At 47.2% G+C, this 18514-nt stretch overlaps 3 non-coding genes across 3 annotated transcripts; all 3 read right to left on the bottom strand.

Moving 5' to 3' along the window:
• Positions 1-5970: 5970 nt before the first annotated feature.
• Positions 5971-6042, bottom strand: trnE-TTC. The gene has a single exon. It is a non-coding gene; the product is annotated as a tRNA-Glu (tRNA).
• Positions 6043-13742: 7700 nt separating this feature from the next.
• Positions 13743-13814, bottom strand: trnQ-TTG. The gene has a single exon. It is a non-coding gene; the product is annotated as a tRNA-Gln (tRNA).
• Positions 13815-17620: 3806 nt separating this feature from the next.
• Positions 17621-17693, bottom strand: trnG-GCC. The gene has a single exon. It is a non-coding gene; the product is annotated as a tRNA-Gly (tRNA).
• Positions 17694-18514: the final 821 nt, after the last annotated feature.

Below are 18514 nucleotides of genomic sequence, written 5' to 3'. Positions count from 1 at the left end.
TTATCCATTTTATTTCTTTTTAATGCGGTAAATTCGGTCACAGATCCGAGTCATGTTTACAACGGACTGAAATCAAACCGACACGAGTGCAGGGAAGGACAATAATGATGCTATGAGAACTGATACAGAGCAAGAGAAGCAAAATGTTGTAGTAAATAAACCTTCACGAAAATAGGGTCCTTGGATGATAGGTCAGAAAAGGGGACGACGCGGAGTGATAAATTGAAATCAGAGAGGGGGAATTCACGGAGGTGAGCGAGAACATGATGGCAATAAGCAATAGGGCTCTCGGTTTGCAGTGTTAGAAACTGAAGAACCCGAAGGGATGGCCGATGAGCACAGGCTCGCCGGAGTGATCAGGGGGAACAATGAGATAGAGCAACGGGAAGAAGGTCGTCGTCTCTTTGGGAAGAGTCCAGCTCCAAGTACGCGGTTCAAGCACAGCTAAATGCACAGAGAGAACAGAGCACCCGGAATCAGCAAGCCATCCAGGGGGCCGGGGCCGCCCCCCACTTAACAACCTAAAAACCCTCCTACCCAATCGCAACCGAAAAACCCAGCGCAAGCTCCGCCCAGACCCGCTTATAACAACGCTGCGCCTCCGGCCAATTATGATCCTCAGCAGCAACAAGGTGCTCCCAAGCGACCCTGGGGACCCAATAGAGCTCACTACCCGCCATTAGCCCTACCCATTCCTACCCTATTCTCCATCCTTCTGACCTGTAAAACCCTTTCTCTGCCCAGAGATCAACCACTCCCCTGGCCTCCTGGTCTCGACTATTCAAAGTTCTGTCCATTTCACCGATACGCAGGCCGTACCATCGAAGAGTGTCATACTTTGCGTGATGTCATCTAGATGAAAATCTTATCAATTGGAACGAAGTTAAGGCATACCTTAAAGCCGCCAATGTCACTGAAGCTACTGGGGATCTAGACTAATCCAATGCCACAACATCAAGGGGGACAAGTCACCACTCAGGGACCTACACCGGTACAAACTAATCCAGGACTTTCTGCCAGCGCTAACACCATCCGAGCTTGCACTGCCGCTCGAAGAGAGATGCCTGTGAGACCCTCTCAAGTTCTTGAATTCGAAGGAGGTTCTGAGAATTCAAAAGTCCGAAGTCACTTTCTTTGTCCCTAGGAATCTAAGTTCCAAAAGCAGACGAAATCGCTATGGAACCGGACCTCCTCGCTGCCGCTTAATTCATTACCAGGAAGAGGGAAATTCGCTTTTTTAGTAAGCCCTATTAGCTAGTAAGGGTGGGTTGAAAAGGTAAAGAAGGAAGAATCCGAACGAATGCATGGGCAGGTGAAATGAGCCCTTTTTTTTTAATACCCTCGTCACCTACTAGTGAGCCGGAAAGCTTAGGGACGCCTCTCGTTCCTCTTCCCCCATTTGACAACCGTATCTCGTTCGGATGATTCTCTGAAACCCCCTTAACTAAGAGAGAGAAAGGCGAAGGGAAGTTCGGAAAAGCCTAGCAGACGGGACTATCAACCCCTTTCTATTAAGACCTCGGCACCATCCTTACCCCCCTACGAAAGATTTAGCCCTATTTATTTATAAGAGGAAAGCTCCCAGGTTCCACATCTTAAAGAAGTGCATGACCAGATTGGAAGCACGGAGGTTCATTCGCAATGGGACAACTCACCCAGCCATGATGCATGACAGAAGAGATCGAGCACAAAATGGAGTTTCCCTCTTGGGCGAGGCTCACGTCCGGAAATAATCTTTTTCAAGACTTTCTCTCCTATGTTGACCTTTCTCTATATTACCTTATTTTTTAATTCACTTGAAAGCCCCTTTTCTGGTAGACCTGGGCATGTTCCATGGCGCGAAGTCTCTTCTCATCTAATAGCTCTCATTTTGGGGATATATAAAAAGCTCTCTATCATCCACATCCAAATCTTTTTCTGGGCCCTGATGTTTCAGGGAATGGCGGAATCCGTCTCTAGCAAGTACGCAACTGGCCTTAAATTGTATCGAGAGGCCCTTCTCATAAGATGTTGTAAGGGCCTTATTCGACGAAGCTTAAAGCAGACATCAAGAGCTAAGAAGGGGGCCAACAAGCCCCTTTGAAGCTAATGCCTTAGAAGCTACAGGACATAGAAGCAGGCCAACAAGTGGATTGAATCTTTTCCAGTCTAGAGACTGGCGGATTACCTTCGAAACAAAGGATTGCAAAATTCCTTCTGCTTTGGACAAGATAAGTGGACAGATGAGTTGAATAATACAGGGACTGATAAGCTAAGCGAGGTTCCCCTTTGAGATCTCCCAACCTAAAGGCTTTATTCAGAGGTGGGTCTTTCAACCGCCTACTCTTTCGATGAAGGGTGCACTACAAGAGAATCGGTACTAAAGATATTAAATGGGGGGATTTCGCCGATATTGAGTCGACTATAAACTATTCATCTTGCTTGGAACCGTCGTTGTGTATGGGAAAGAGGGCTTCTACCTATGCTTGGTTGGGAAAAGGGTGAATGGTCCCAAAAGGGACGGGAAAAAGCCACTAGAAAGAACGGGGGGTCATCCACCAAGTATCAAGCTGGGTAGTCCACTTTATCCGTGACTCTGAGTACAAGATTTCCGGGATCAAGAAACTAGCAAACAAATATGCTCGGCTGGACTCTTTTCTCGTATGCCCGGAAAATTCAATTTCGGTACAACTCCGCTTGCTGCAAAGCCTTTATTTATCGTCCAAACACTCCAGATCTGCACTTCCCTTTACTCCATAGGGCCGAAGCCTTATTAAGTTAAGAATTAAGAAGGGCTTTTTTTTATAGAGAGAGAGTCAGGGGCGATCTATATTGCTTACCACAGCTCTATTCCCGACTTGAAATCCATAACGGACTTTAAGAGAGGATGAACATTCCCGTTCTATAGGTAGCACTGCCCCTATTAGATTAGAGAAGGGTGAGGGCCCACTTCCTTCTGATCTGCTAGCACTGTGAATTACCTTAGACCTACGCAGCAGGAACGAGATGGAGCACCTACTCTACTGGTCGTCTGCTCTCTCGAGGTCGTCCTTATCTAGGTACAAAAAGGACATTACGGGATATCTCCAAAATTCGATGTACTTCGTGCAGGACACATCTCATGTTTGCCGAATCTAAAAACCATCGCCTTTGCATCCAAACACTTCACGGCGGCTATGATCAGATCCCAGTGTTGGTTCACTTTTGACTTTATCCTCCACCAAATCTTCTGATCTCCTGTTCTCAATGATGTTAAGCAGCTCCTGATCGCAGCAATCATGCCTTCGAAGGTACGTTTTTTTCATTCGGGGTCTTACCTTGGGGATAGACGATGGACCCGCCATTCGACATGATGCAGCATTTTGAAAGAAAATTCCATCAAATAAAAGGAGTTTACATTTCTGACATCTCTTGACACCCTTACTTTTAATAGGGGGCCTTGCCTCATGATTTTCTTGGCAAGCATTTGGCTGTTGACGTGTCCTCCGCACCCACTTGAATGAGCTTGTTCAACAATGTGTGCTCCTTATTTCGGAAGGGCGAGTGACCTTTTGTAAAGGACATCTCCCAAGATCACAAATCGTCGGGAAAGTTCCCTCCGGGCTCTCCTCTGACCACGAGTGGCGTACTCCGGTATGAACCCGTCTTGAGGTAATTGTAGAAAGAATAATACCATGGTTCCCATCGTCCTCGTAATCTTCCTCGTCTTGACTGGTGATAGTTCATCATGTTCCAACTCCCGATAGTCTTCATCCAAGAAGAGAAATGAGTCCCGTTCGGCGGAAGGGCTCTCTGTGGCTCGGATGTCGATGACAAGCGACTCTGTGCTTCGGTGTACTAGCATGTGTACTAGAGCGGCTGAGTATGAATTCCATAAGGGCTGGCGAGTCAGCCAAGCGATTTTCTATTCTCGGAACATGGGTGAAGGTGATCTCCCTAAAGCGCTTGATCAGGTCAATGGCAAGTTCTTGGTACGATATGAGTTGGGTCTCTTTGGTCTTCCATTCTCCTATACCTCTCTCTATAAAAAAAGCCTTTCCCCTTTTAAGAATACCCACGGTAAGCATCCTGCTCTCGATCCAGAGCTACTGCTTCAACAATCAACTGAGCTTAGGAAGTCAGGTTAAGACGTCGACTTATAATTGGTCTTGCCCGAGGAGATGAAAAAGAATTAGGGCTTGCTTTCTCAATTCACATCTATGAGCGATGATTCCTCTATCTCTTGCTCGCTTCGATCGGACTCTGGCAGCTTAGGGAAGAATGATGGCTCGCTAACAAGGCCCCTAAATGACCGCTCAGAAGGCCTACCTCTTTTTTTCCCAATCTCTCACTCGCTCGTCCCTCTCTCATGAAAGATTGTCTCTCCTCTCCCGGCGGCTTTTAGTCATGTCTATAGCCAGTTGCTAAGACGATTCCCACTCAAGCATTCTCATTCAACGGTCTATCAATGCTGCCTTATTTAGTTCAAAATTACTTTCTTTCTACTAGTTCTTACATAAGCAATTTGCAGGAAGTAAACGAAGTCTTTCCTTCCGAAATCCACTCCTGAAGTCACGTCTTTCAGTACTGGGACTGAAGTCAAGTACTTTCGAGTTGCTCTTTGCCCAAAGCCCTCTTTCCGACTTAGAAAGACCAACTAACAATAGCTTTAGCATCTCTTGAGTTGGAAAGGTCTTTATAGAGCTAAGGGGAAGGTTTGGAACCCTAGTAGCAGAATGGAATCAGCGGGCTGACTTCCATGCTAACACGAGTAGTTTAACTCAGCATTACCTCGTAAGGTCGTTTTCAATTTTTTTTGCTTTGCGAGAAACTTTTTAAAAAGTCTTCAAATAGCCATTGCATAGTTTACGAATTATGCTTAGTAGGGACCTAAACACAGGAATGGTTCAGAGTCAGACCACGCCTTATGACGAAAGGGGGAGAAAGGACTGTCGATCTGTGATCAAAGAAAACTATACCTGAAGAATGGGATACAGATTGACCGGCACAAAAGCCATCTCTATCAATCTACGCTCATTGATGAGACGGCGACATAGAGAAGTCACCCCCTTCTCACTTAAAAGTAAAGAAGAGATACAAACTTTTGAATCTCAATTTGGTGGGATCGAGGATGGAATCGAATAGCGAATGCACTTGACCGACCCGCCATCTCTTTCCTTCAATAATGCCTTCGCTTCACTTCAAGACGCTATTTGCCAATAAGAAAAAAACTACCTGAATGGAAGAAGCCGAAGGGGTGAACGAGCGCTGCGGTAACGAGCTTTCCTTCTGCCGGCCTTTATAGGAGTAGGGGAGCGTGGTGAGATAGATAGACGTCCAATCCTGCAGCAGCTAGTTGCTCGGCCTTAGTCTTGGGCTGATCTCACACTTCAATCAAGCCCTTCGTACTTCGATCCAATCAATCGATCGATCAAGAGGCTAATCTCTTTTGTTTGGGCCGGTAGCTAAAAGAAAGTCCTCGCTTTCTCTTGAACAAGGGAAGGGCAGCATAGCATTAGCTTCAATTAAACAAGCTCAACCTTGAGAAAGGTGGTAGGCCGAAGAACCGTTGAACGCTTCAACTTGGCCACTGAAGAAGGCGAAGGCTGGGCGAGAGACTAGGCCAACTTACTGCTTACTGCTATGCCATGGTTGAAGCTTTAGGCTCCATAGACGGAACTATGTATTAGGTATTAGGGAGGGGAGGACACCACTCAGCACCCCACGGAGCGGTGGGGTTCAATGCCTAAAAAAAAAAAGGGGGGAAAGATGACTCTATGGCTGAGGGGAGGAGAGAAAGAACGCATGCATGGATATTCTGTCTGTCGGAGGTTCGATAATCTATGAAAGGACATCTAAAGCTAAGGTTACGAAGTAAAGGAAGTCCGAGAGAAGTGGTGATCTCATCTTGCTTGCTGGGAGAGAGGAAGCTTCCGGACCACCTTTTCCAGCCAGATAGCGAGCGATCACTCAGCAATGAACACTAACTGAAAGCGGCCGGGAATGAGTACCTATCCCTTACGGGAATCGAACCCGTGTCTTCGACATGAAAAGACGATGTCCTAACCACTGGACGAAAGGGACCAAAAAGCCATTCTTCATATACCGCTCCGTGGGCTCCGAGAAGAGAAGTGGTTCGTTTTCTTTCTATACGAAATTAAAGATTTCGTTTGTGTTCATGTTGGCGATTTCAGATGTAAATTCGGCGGTTCGTCCCCCCTTCCTACGGGTTCCCCCACCCCCCTGAATAAGTAAGGCCCCGCTCTTTCTAATAAAAAAAAAGAGGGGCGAAGCGCCCGTTTGAAGTGGCGAAGGCCTATGCTACAGTAAGAAAAAAAGTAGGTTTCGGTTACGAAGTCACTTAGTCGAACTATAAAGAAAGGGAGGCTAAGGTTACGAAGTAAGGTCAACTGGTTAAGGAAAGCTCAGGTTATGAAAAAGTTTAGCCGTTAATTAATTCAATTAAGTAGTAGTGAGACGTCGGTACGGAGTTGCGTCAGCTGTGGATATAGACTAGGCTAAGGGGCGGACTTCATCTCTTCTATTCTCTTCACTTACACCTTACACTTCTGCTGAGTCTAACGAGGCTCAGGTGCGGAGCCTTCCACTGTCACTGTGGACCGAGACTACGCAAAGGTAGAACATCATAGAAACTTCGCTGACTTTCTCATAAACCTTGATTTCGCTACGCTCAATAAGAAGCCGGAATCGCTTAAATTGGTTCGTGTTCCGTTTCCAAAGTAAGTCGTCTTTACCCAAGTGTGAACTTCAGACGACTCTCAAGCGGTTCCATTCCTTCTTACTGTACTTATGGGTCAACCCAACCCGAATGGGAAGAAGGGGGTCAGCCAAACAGCGGTCCACTTTGTACGTTTGCTGAGCAGACCAATCAGGCATTTTTTTTTCTAAAAAGGAAGGGAACTTCTCACCGAAGGAGGCAGTAGGAATGAAGGAGGCGGGAAGCTACCGCTTCTAGAATGGTTGCTTATCCTTCACTTTTTTTAGAGCGTCTCGCTATTCAAAAAAAAAGGTTTATGTAATCGGAAAAATGGTTACGGTTGCGGAAACCAGAGAAAGTCGGGAACCATCGGTTACCTTTTGAATCAAAGTAGCGACGAGCCTAGTATTACGACTACAGGGGGAGAAGCAAAGCTTCGTAGACAGCTTCGCTTCCTCGTCGCTTCTTTCTAGCGACCAGCTTCTCAAGTGGGTGGCTTGGTAAGCAAGCTACCTTCAGCATCGGTAAAATCCCTATCAATAAGAGGCCGGAATGGTGGGGAAGGAAGCCCTCCCTACTTCAATGAAAGGGGGGAAGAGCCCTTTCACAGCCGCTCCTCTACAACTACCTTTCGCCCAACATGATCACGAACGAAGACAGAGAATTGCGTAGATAGGAGGACGAAACGAACCAACCCACTTGTCCTGATCGGAACGATTGAAGAAAGAAAGAGAATGGTGTCCCCTTTCGCCCAGGGGACATCGTCGGAGAACAATGCCGGGGACAGGGTGAGAACCTTCCGTTGCTTACACCCTTTAAGTGTTGGTTCTTCCGGGGAGAGATCTGGTTTCAAGATCTATGAACAAGAGAGATCCCTAAATCTCCATTTGAAAAAAGAGATGAATAGATAAGGCGAAGCCAGCTGAAGGAAGGGCGCTAACGAGCAAGAAAACGGATGCGCTAACGCGCAACGGCTTTCCTTTCTCTGATAGAGGCTCGCTTCTTCAATTCAAGTTCAGCTTGCTGCTTTTCATTTTGATAGGAGTAGGTGCTTGCTGCTCGCTCGCTGTCTACTAAATGAGCCTTTACTGCCCGCCCGGCCCCTCTCTTTAATCTTAAGTAAAGTTCAGTCAAATCAATGAAGTGAACAGCCCAACCTCTTTGTTTGTTTCACCTAATTCGGAAAGAGAACAATAGACTTGCAACTATAGTCTAGGAAAAAGCTTCTCTTTGATAGCGGTCATAGGGGAGTTCAGAAAGGATCTGATCGTAGATAGAGACTGAAACCTGTGCGGGGGTAGGGGCGGATGTAGCCAAGTGGATCAAGGCAGTGGATTGTGAATCCACCACGCGCGGGTTCAATCCCCGTCGTTCGCCCATCAATAAATGGACCATTTGTTACGGAGACAGAAGACAAACCTAGAAAGCTTTTTTTCTGCAAGTCATCTCGAGGCTTCAAACGCATCCAAGCAATTGGTATCCGATTGAAGCATAGAAATAGATTCGCGTCGCCTACTTGCTGAAAGCACAAATGGAATGGCCGATCATGAATTCTATGAAGTTTTTAAGACCTTCACTTTTGACTTCATAATGAATTAAATGAACCCCCGGATGAGGAGCAAATCTCCCCTCCCTTTTACTAAACCATGGGGAGCCCCTAGTAGTTTACCGGACAAATTGAGTTGTCGTGACGAGACCTTTCTTAGTGGAAGATCGGAATTCTCTTCATCACGAGACTGATCGGATCAGACACCCGAGAGACCTCCACAATTGAGTAAGTAAGAGGACAACAAGCAAAGAGTTATGCTTTCATTTCTTTGTTGAGATTGAAATCAAGTTCTTTAAAAAGGGGGTAGGTATAATGAACGCAGGCCAAGTCAAGAAAAGGACTTCCTTACTTTTAGTCTTAATTACTAGTAGTTTGAAGCGAAACCGGTTTTTTTTGGCACTCGGTTCCTTCGTCTTAAGTAAAGTTCAGTTGACTTTTTTGATTCGGAACTCTTAGTCGAGCTGATGGCGAGATCTTTTTTTTGTTCGAGGTTCAAGAGGAAGAAGAGAAGAGGAACCCCCGCCCAATGGTGCTTTTACGAAAGTACGGTCACCGGTGGCTAATACCTTCTCGACACTATCGAACCTGAAATCCACTCTCAATCGCTCTTTTTAGTTGGCGGGCAAGGGTTGCCCAATTTCTTAGCCGATACCGGGACGTCTTTGCTTGGTCATATAACGATATGCCAGGCTTAGATCCAGTCCTAGTAGAGCATAACTTTAATAGAGGTCTAAAAAGAAAGTCTCCAAGCTCCATCCCGACTTGGAGTTTTCAAAGAAAAAAGGAAAAAGCGGCCCGCTGAATTAGGACCTTGGATTATTCTGATTGGATCTCTAACCGTCCCCGTACCGAAAAAGGATGGGAAGGACTTTTCTTTTAGAAAGCTAAACTAAATCAGGCCTGTCCCAAGGACGATTTCCCACTCCCAAATTGAGATGTCGGGGTAAAAAACGCTGTCATTTATGGACGGTTTATCAGGATACAACCAAAGACGGTTGGCCGAGAAAGACCAAAAGAAGACTTCCTTCATCACGGGGCGGGAAACCTTCTGTGCAAAGGTCATGCCATTCGGCTCGGCCTAAAGAATGCCGGAGCAACCTACCAGAGGGCTATGACGGCCATCTTCCATGAGATGATGCATAGACTATGTGGATGACATAGTAGTCAAATCCAAGACAAGGGTCAATCACATAGAAGTCCCCCCGATTAGTCTTCGAGAGGCTTAAAAAAGAAAAGAACACGGAGCGGTCAAATCAAACTCATGGGTTGGTTAAGCTGAGTAGGCGGTTGACTAGGCCTTTGCCTTGGCATATAGCCATGTTGGCCTTGATTTGGTGGAGACGGGCGAACCCGCTGAGACTGTGGTAAGGTTGCCTGAGGTGGTGGAGCAAAAGAGACCTGCATACCCTGAGTTGATTGGGGAAGAGCTGGTTGTTGCAACATTGGTACGTAGGATTCCGAGAAGAAAGAGGCGAGCGCATCGAAGTTAGAGAAAGGGCTCTCACAGACCCCTAATCTCATCCAATAAAAAGATATGGGATATGGCAGTCTATTGTCCTTCCAAGCTAAAATAACGAGTTCTTATTGCAGCAGGATTGTAGCGGTTGGCTTTCATGCAGGTAGCCGTAGCTTGAAGACGAGGGGCGGTGTGGTGTAAGGGTTATGGCGAGTCAAGCAATGATCGGAGAGGGAAGCTTATAGGCTAGCTAGGTTTTCTTTTTCACTGGCTTATGGTCTAAGGGTACCCTTTCCGCCTAACCATTGTTTAGAAAGTAAAAACAAGAATTCTTAAATTGTTTAGACTCAACTTTGTTCTTCGACTTCACTTTGTCTTCGTTTAGTCCAGTTCAAAGTTTAGTGCAGCCATAGGACAATGGCATTTTCTTAGCTAAAGGTAGATCAGAAAATGAAAACTTTTACAAAAGCCCGTATTTCGCGACTGTAACAAATGCTTATCCGGTGCAAATCATTTATCCTACGCACGACGTCAACAAAACGAGGCATGAGAACCAAAGCGCAGGCAGGGAGAGCCGGGCCAACTACTAATTATTAACCGTCCTTTCAGTTGGGACTTTCAAGCAAGCCTTGCGAAGGCAGCCTTCTCGCGCATCAAAGACTTCATTTCCCGCAAGTGACCAACCGAAGCCATGCAATTTCTTATATTATAAAAGGAGTGCTAGAATGTCTTTTCAATTGTAGGGGCGCGTTAGCGCTAATATAAAGCAAAGGGCTTTTTCAGCTGGATCCAGAACGAATAGGAGATATATCAGTACGCCATCCACGGGACACCTTTCGTAGTGAGGGAAGTCCTCTGTTTTTAGGTTGACGAGCTACTTTAGTTTAGTTTCCGAAAAAAGCATAAAGCCCGGTATTTTCGTAAACGTAAAAGAGGGACGAGTGACAAGGGACTTGAGTGACTCACCCTAATCAATAAGCGGGAGCAGGTATCGAGTGTTGTGAGGGCTTTTATTTGCGCGTTAAGGGCAGTTTCTGTTATAGCACTAGGAATCGGTGCCGTTAGTCTAAGCTAAAACAGAGGGGCTTTGGAATCCATTCCGTATTCCGTACGCTAGGAAGTCGATCTGAACTGTAATTATAGCCTTCGCTTGAACCGAAGAGAGCGATGCGAACAGTTCAGGAGGCCGCAGATCAAACCCTTAGTTCAGTGCCGGGTTTCATAAGTACTCTCGGTCAATCATATCATTCTCCAGACGGGATGGGGTGTAGGCACGTTTATTGGAGCAGTTGGGAAGAACACCGGCCTCTTTCTTTTTTCAATCGTTAGAAAAAGGAGCTTGGTCAGCCATGTTCCCTACGTACCCTATCGTTATTCCCATGATTCCCCGTTGCACCTATTCTCCGCAACCGTCGGTTCAGATCTATCTCGGGTATGGTCACTGCACTCCAATCGTTGTATCTCCAATCTCTGCCTCGGTTGGTGGCACCTATGGTTCTGAAGGTTTTTGATTCCAAGAAAGATAAAGAAAAGAAGAGGATTTATCCTCTAGTTGCGAAGGATACTGCTTACTACAGATTCGAGTGAAATGGCTGGTGGTAAGCGTGGTAAGGTCGCTGCTAACGAATGGTGGGTGCGTGGAGAATGCTATGGATTCGAGCTCCATTTCCCTCTCGGTACTTAGATCTTCCTCTAAAACGTCTCCCATTCCTCTTTCCTTTGTTCCGCCGACTACATTGATTGGATACCGCTGGGCCTGCCTACGCATAAAGTCTAAGGATTCTCCCATAAAGCCATTGAATTGCCCTTGGTTGTCCTACCTTAGATCTTATTCCCACCTTGTTCTATTGCTCTTTCTCGATGGGGCGCTAGACCTCATTCTCTTTGAGACGCTTATTCAATTGATAGTGGCCCCTCCTTACGTTACTTTAATTCGATGGGGAGGATGGGAGTAAGGAGCGGGTACGGGAGCTTGACCAGGAACAAGATAACGAGAAGTGGATTTGCCTGGGGTGGGCTCACTTTTCTGCCTTTTCCTCCCACGATTTAAGGATTGGCTCAAGCAACCTATCTTACTAATAAGAAAGTGGCTGCTAGTTGTAGCGCCCCTTTATAAAAATGATATTCTTCTGCGAGACTCCATCCAACCAAATCCCATTTTTGAAGGATGTATTCTCGGAAAACATCATCGCGAAAGCTTTCCGGTTGGAGGTGAGCTAAAATGGAATGACGGGGATTGAATGGCCTGGAAAGCTGGTAGGGTTTGGGGCGAGCTGTGGGCTACATTAGATATGGGTTGAAATGGCGAGAGCTGAGATGACGGGAAGAAGCAGACCCATCGAGAATCGAGGAATGACCATGTACTCCTTCCCTTACGGGGCTCATGGAGTAGCGTATTTCGAAAGAGGAAGACGGGGGGTGAGAAGCCATAGCAAGATTATATGCATTTCGGGCCTCAGTTTCTGCATCATGATCCACCTAATATGGGTATTGTGACTGGCATATGGATTTTTAGAATTGTTGGAAGGGGACTGATGTTGATTTATGAAGGCGAATATTGGATAACTGAAGTTAGGAGGATTGTAGAGTGACAAAGGAGCTACTTGGGATTGGAGGAATGCCGAACGCATTGCAGACATGCCTTTGGATATGGTTTCCGCTGATTGGATTAGTCTGACCATCATCTTCTCTAACCTAGTCAAATAAAGACTGGCATTCATCTCCATAGCCCTTTTTCTTTAGCAGTACAGGCCGGCTGGTCGGGGTTGTTTCCCCCCCGCTACCACAAAGATCACTGCCCAGCCACCGCTCGAGGGTACCTCCGCTCCCCAACTGAGCAAAATGGATCAAATTCGCGGGAAAGGAGAGATAAAAAAAGGGAAGGTTCTGCTGAGACTCAAGTTCCCCTGCCGGAGCTCCCCGAACCTGAAGTAGAAGTCGAGGGGCTGCTCAGTGAGAAGAAGCGTCAAATGATTCGGACAGTTGTCGCGCTGGCGGAGCAGGGAGCCTACAGGGAAGATTGGGGCAATGAGGAGTTCGACGATTTAGCCCATCGACTACATCTATCGCTGAACCAACTTCCGAATCATCTACCGAATCGCATAATCAACCGGATCCACCTAAACCTAATAAATTTCCTCTAGACAGAATGAGGCTCTCGTTGAGAGATCCATTAGTGATTGGCCCACCCCTCCTGGCAAAGAAAGAAAGGCAGGTTCAGGCGATTGATCAAAAAAAGATTTCCTTCCCTTTCTTTATGACAGAGCAATTGAATGCAATTGAATGCAGCGGTGCAGGGCCTCTAAGATTATGAATAAGCTATTCATTTTCCGTCCTATTGAATAAATTCGGCATGATGGTAGTAGAGTAGTCGATCTGATCTCGCGCGCGGGCGGATAGAAATGCCTATAGATGAGGTAGGCGAGGCTAGCTTGCCGGCAAAAGGCGATTGTCTTTTGTTTGATGAGAACGAGAAGGGCAATTGACTGCAGGCCTCTTGGGTGGGGGCAACTGGAGGAAGACAGCACGGGGCAAAGCAAAGGGCAGAGCTTCGAGTGACTTTTTTCTTTGCTCTTCGACAGCCCGTCACTCGAAGCTCCTCTGTCGCGCCCTAGCCGAGCGGTCATCGCCTGCACAAGCAAGCAGATTAGCTCCATCATTCCATTATTGTGCCGGCAGGCCTGGGCGAGCGAGGTAGGCTTAGATTAGAGGGAGGGGGACTGCGAACGTCCCATGAAGGGGGAACCATGCATTCCTCTCGGGCTGGGCTCTCGCGTGTCCGGGGTCCGATCAGATCAACCAGCGACCGGTTTACGGAACAAGGAGTTAAGCAAGGGCCAGGAGATTGATGAAAGAAACTGGCCGAAGTCAGTGTTGTGTTCAACTCCGCGGTTGGAAGGATTGCTTTCTGCCGTCTGTCTTTTCCTTCTCTCTCTTCTCTTAGCAAAGTAGGCTCAAGTCAAACTTTTGGCTTGCTACAAGCTGGGCTCAGGGACTGCAGTCAGCCGCTTCCCCTGTAGTCGTCAGCTCGTTTTTGACAGATCCGATCGGGTGTTCATAATCTGGAGTAAAAGGATTCGAACCTTTGCATGCCGGTACCAAAAACCGATGCCTTACCACTTGGCTATACTCCATACGGCCTGTTTTGGACGGTAGAACGGGGAGAGGGGGAAGGGGGAAGCAGGGCTCGAAGAACGAGCCGAGCCGTGCAAGGACGCGGGGATATAGCAAGTAAGCAGAAAGGTTCTTTAGGACCGACTACAACAAGCTCACGACTCTAATAGAAAGAAAGGGTAAGCTCTCTGCTCTATTTGCTTGCAATGCTATGCCTATCAAAGTAGGCGAACGCTTCTGTAACCTTAGACTCGTTACGCTGTTCGACTGAACTCGTTGGCTCCACGTCCACCGAAAGTAGGTAACCTTCGTCACCGTTGGTTCCCGTAACCAAACCTTTCTTATCTTTTTTTTATTATGTCTTTCTTTCTGAAGGGCTTGCGGTTCATTACACCAAAGGCTTTCAGTGAACTATTGAAGCTATCGAGAGAGTACCAAATGCTGACGGTAACGAAGGGGCCGATGCGGCCGGTTACCGGGAAAAGGTTCCCGGGAAACTACGTTCCCTTTGTAAAGTAGGCCTTTTTATAACTAATTAGAGTTGACATGAAATGGATCACGGAAGAAGACATAAAAGATGAATGAATGATTCAATCCCTTCCCACTCACACGGGTTCTTCTATTGAAGACCCGGGCGTACATAAGAGCGGAACCTAGATAGAACGCGGAGCACCGGCCCCGGCCGCCGATACTGTTACCATGCTTACCAGCTCTTACCATTGCCGCCTATAGATATAGATGGGAGGTAGGCGGGGCTAGCTTGCTTCTCTTCCCCTAACCTGCACATCTTATGTGCGAATAAAAGGAAGCGAGCGGCTCTTCGCTTAGTAGACGGCCGCCGGACGACGACCCCTTCTTGTTCTCGCCCAGCCGCTTCTTTTTTTGTTTTTTTTTCTTTTTTGAGAATCCTAGACTAAAGAAGAAGGCTCCTGAATCAGCGCAGGGAAAAATCCGCAAGCAGGAGAACTTTACTAACCTGCCGCCGGTTACTTTATCAGGGCTCCGCAGGAGAAGAAAGAAGGTCCGGGTCCAATTTCTAATGAAGCGAAGGTCCCCCTTACTCCCTATTCTCTCTTCAAGCTTTATAAAGCTCTAAGAGAAAGGGTTGGTTAAGAACTATTGACTGTAAACGATAGCAGTTACAGTCACTCAATGGATATGCTCGCCTTTGGAATGAAGATGGATGAACAGGCACTTGAGCCTGGAACTGATGAAATTCGGGGAAAACATGGAACCGGTCACTATACCGGGGGGGCGAGACATGACCGCGACTTAAGATTCAAGTACCGTTGAAAAGACTAAAGGAACGGGGGAATGACTACCTGTAATAAAGCACAGGCTAATACGAGCCGACCAGAAGAAGCAAGGCTTTAGATTACCAGATCCTGGACACAATCTTCCTAGAGATGGAGAGCCCCTGCCTTTTCTAGCCTCTCCTTCTTGCTTGCTTACCTAGCTCTTGTCTTAGTGACTCTTCCTCTTTTCTAGGTTTTTCTGAGTGTGAAAACGGTAGATTTTTCATTTGCCAATGAATTGGATCCGCCTCGATTCGATCAATAATGGGATTCTTGGCTAGAGAAAGGTTCTGTGACATGGACGCCCAGCCCAACTCGGTCGGTCGGTTGGCCCACCTAAGATATTAAAAAATTATCGATCGATTTGATCAAATTTGAAAAAGTCTTTCTCACTATTCAGAACAGTGGAGCTTTCGATCAAGATGTTCTCGCCTCCCCCGTTTGGGCTCTCGCTCGAATCGGAACCTTTATGCGTTGGTAGGCTTTCGACTCAATCTAATAGCCTACCTATCGGGCGCCAATAAAAGAGAAAGTTTGCGCATGGGCTCATTATCTGATGCAGAACCGATGCGAGAGGGAGAATCAATATGGGAGAAGCGGGGATTGAGAGCTTTCAAGAACCAGTGGAAAGGAAAGACTTGTTCCCTGCATTCCTTTCTTTCCAAAGAGAGTCATTAGTGCTAGGGCATAAAAGCTTTGATTGAATGAACGCCACCTTGGTTGTATTGTTTTCAAACAAATCCAATGTTGGGCCAAGCGTTGCCAGCCGGTAATAGCCGAAGGCAAAAAAAAAAGGGGGAGATAGAGAAGAGGAGATTCAGAAGAGTCACTCCACTCCATGGATAGTGCACACAGATTCTTCTTTCATTTGCAATTCCTTTCGGGTCGGAAACGTGGGCTGCTGGTGGGGCTGTGCCCCTTCTCCCTCTTCTTCCGCTTTACAACCGGAATAAGGAACCTTAGAATTCACCCCGATTCAAAAATGGGATTTGAGAGGCTAGCGAATCGGAATTGTATGGAATGTCCTACTCCTGCCCGAGCTTTCCGATCAACCAATCCCCTATTTCATTTCAGGGACATCTGTGTTAGGTAGGCCCAGGGATCACTGATTAGTCGAATGAGCCCATCCCTCTGGCCTATCATTTGTTGGTCGATCCGGCTGGCGGCTCCTGCGTCTGGGGCCCCTTTATACTAGTTTGCTGCTAGGAGTCCCTCTAGTCGAATCCATAATCCATAGAAGTCCCAATAGAAGTTTACTGACATGGCTCTTCCATCGGCGATCTACTGCTCCCTCTTAGTTGCAGATGCCCATGCTTTGATTCGAAAGCCCTAGCCAGTGATGAATCCCCAGGAAGAGAGGACTATTGAATTCCTCCTCCCTTCAGTCCAGTTTGAACCCGTCCCAGCAACGAACACCTTCCTACTGCAAGGCTTTGCTCTGCCCTTCCACTAGAATCCACTCCGGGTCGGAGGAGCAGCTAGTCCAACTTCTTGAGCAGCCGAGATATTGAAGAACGAACATTTGCTTGAATTCCTTGCCTCACCCTGAGATGAGAGGGAAGGTCGATTTGACTCGAATCCTGGACCTGATCTTTAATCCTACACCGGTTAATGATGCGATGGGAGAAGTTTTTCTTTTGTCATTTTTCATCAATGCTGGCCCAGTCGAGGTTCGTCCATGCCCAATCCCAATGGACAAACCTTAGCCCCTAGCTCTATAATCCACCCTACCCAGTCCCTGAAAGCCCTCCCGGGGGCCTAGCCCTCTTTCTTCGAGTCTTAAGCGGCTTTCATCGTTGACGAACACCTGCGCTAATAAGACAAAGAGGGAGTCTATGCCTTGAATGAATCAGTAAAGTAACAACGGATTAGTGGAATGAGGGATCAAGAGACAGATAGGGGGAGAATGGCAATCATTGGTGGACCTTCCCTTGAACGAGTCACGGAGCTCTCAACGGAGTGGTTTAGGTTCTGGAATTCCATCTCTAGTTGGGGCTTTCGGTTCGAAGGTTATAAAATGTGGTGCGGGTTCATCTCTCTCGACCAGTTCAGGTTCAAGGGAGGGTGATCGAGGGGACCCAGACTTGAGATCTCTTCTCTATGGCGGGAGGTCTCTTTCGTATCAAGAGTGTTTTGGGGAGGCCAGGGAAGACGGATTGGATCGAGAGGCGATGCTTATACCTCTTCTTTCTCGATAGGATTCCCATCATTTGAAGTCTCCGGCGAAGGAGATAAGGGCGAGGGACCGAACATGTTCTATCCTCAACCTCCATCCGTCATTAGTAATCTCAATTCGCTTTTCCTATTCACTAGTACAATGCGCGCTACAACTAGCAGCCCCTTACTAGTAAGGGAAAAGGCTAGCGCGCAAGGGCTGATGAAAAGCCAGCAACTTGTTAGGACTAGGTTTTGGCTTGCCCCTTTCTTCTTATTAGGAAGATAGGTTTGGAACCCTATACAAGGGGCTGCTTGCTGCTCACCCCTATCTCTAAAGGGGCGCACACTCGTTACCACTAAACGACGAAGCCGGGAGCGGAAGGAGGGACTTGAACCCTCAACCTCAGCCTTGGCAAGGCTATGCTCTACCAATTAAGCTATTTCCGCCAGCTACGGTAGTGGCGAAGCACTACTGAGCAATTCACGTATCACTTGATACGGACGACTTCTGTTTTTCCGCCGGACCACAGTCTTGACCTCCGATCGAGCTACGAACACGAGTAGGTAGGCTAGGGGGGCGGCAGGGCTGCGCCTTTTCAATCAATCTCCGGCCGCTCCGCTATTGGTGCGAGCTGTAAGGAGTCTTGATCTCGAGTCAAGCTGGGGCGTCATCTGTCTTTTAAGTTAAGTCATTTCCTAAGACGGCTCCTCTTATTCTTTCTACGATAATCCAAACTGCAGCTCCACGAGTCTGCTCGGAACCAGTCGATTCCTGAGCCATTCGTTCTCCCCTCTCGGTTGGCCTTTGCCAGCCACTAGAGCAAGTAAGAGAACCTACAGTGAATGAACTTAAAGAACCGCAGATTTTGACCGGATTGTACACCTTTGTGTCTGGCTATGTATATGGATGTGCATAAAGAAGGGACGGGGCATCTCTATCCTTTTTTGGGGGAAGAGAGAGGGAAGAAGCTGCAGCGGCACCTCACGAACTTCTTACTGGAGCAGTACTATAGGCATTTTCGAGTGTTTGGATGCACGTCTTTTGTTCATATTCCTGCGCAGTTAAGAGAGAAATTGTCCCCAAGGAAACCACTTGTGTCTTTCTTGGATATGCTCAGTCCGGGTATAGACGCTATGACGTGAAATCCAAGAGACTCGATGTATCCTTGAATGTTCTCTTTAATGGGGGCGCTTCTTTCCTTAACCTAATTAATCAGCCCCGGGGGAGAATGATGATGGAGATGTATTGCGGCCTTCTCCTGTTCATC

This window comes from Lactuca saligna, mitochondrion, assembly GCF_052625555.1.
Source record: "Lactuca saligna strain CGN5271 mitochondrion, complete genome".
NCBI lineage: Eukaryota > Viridiplantae > Streptophyta > Magnoliopsida > Asterales > Asteraceae > Lactuca > Lactuca saligna.
This window is presented reverse-complemented; position numbering and strand designations above follow the sequence as displayed.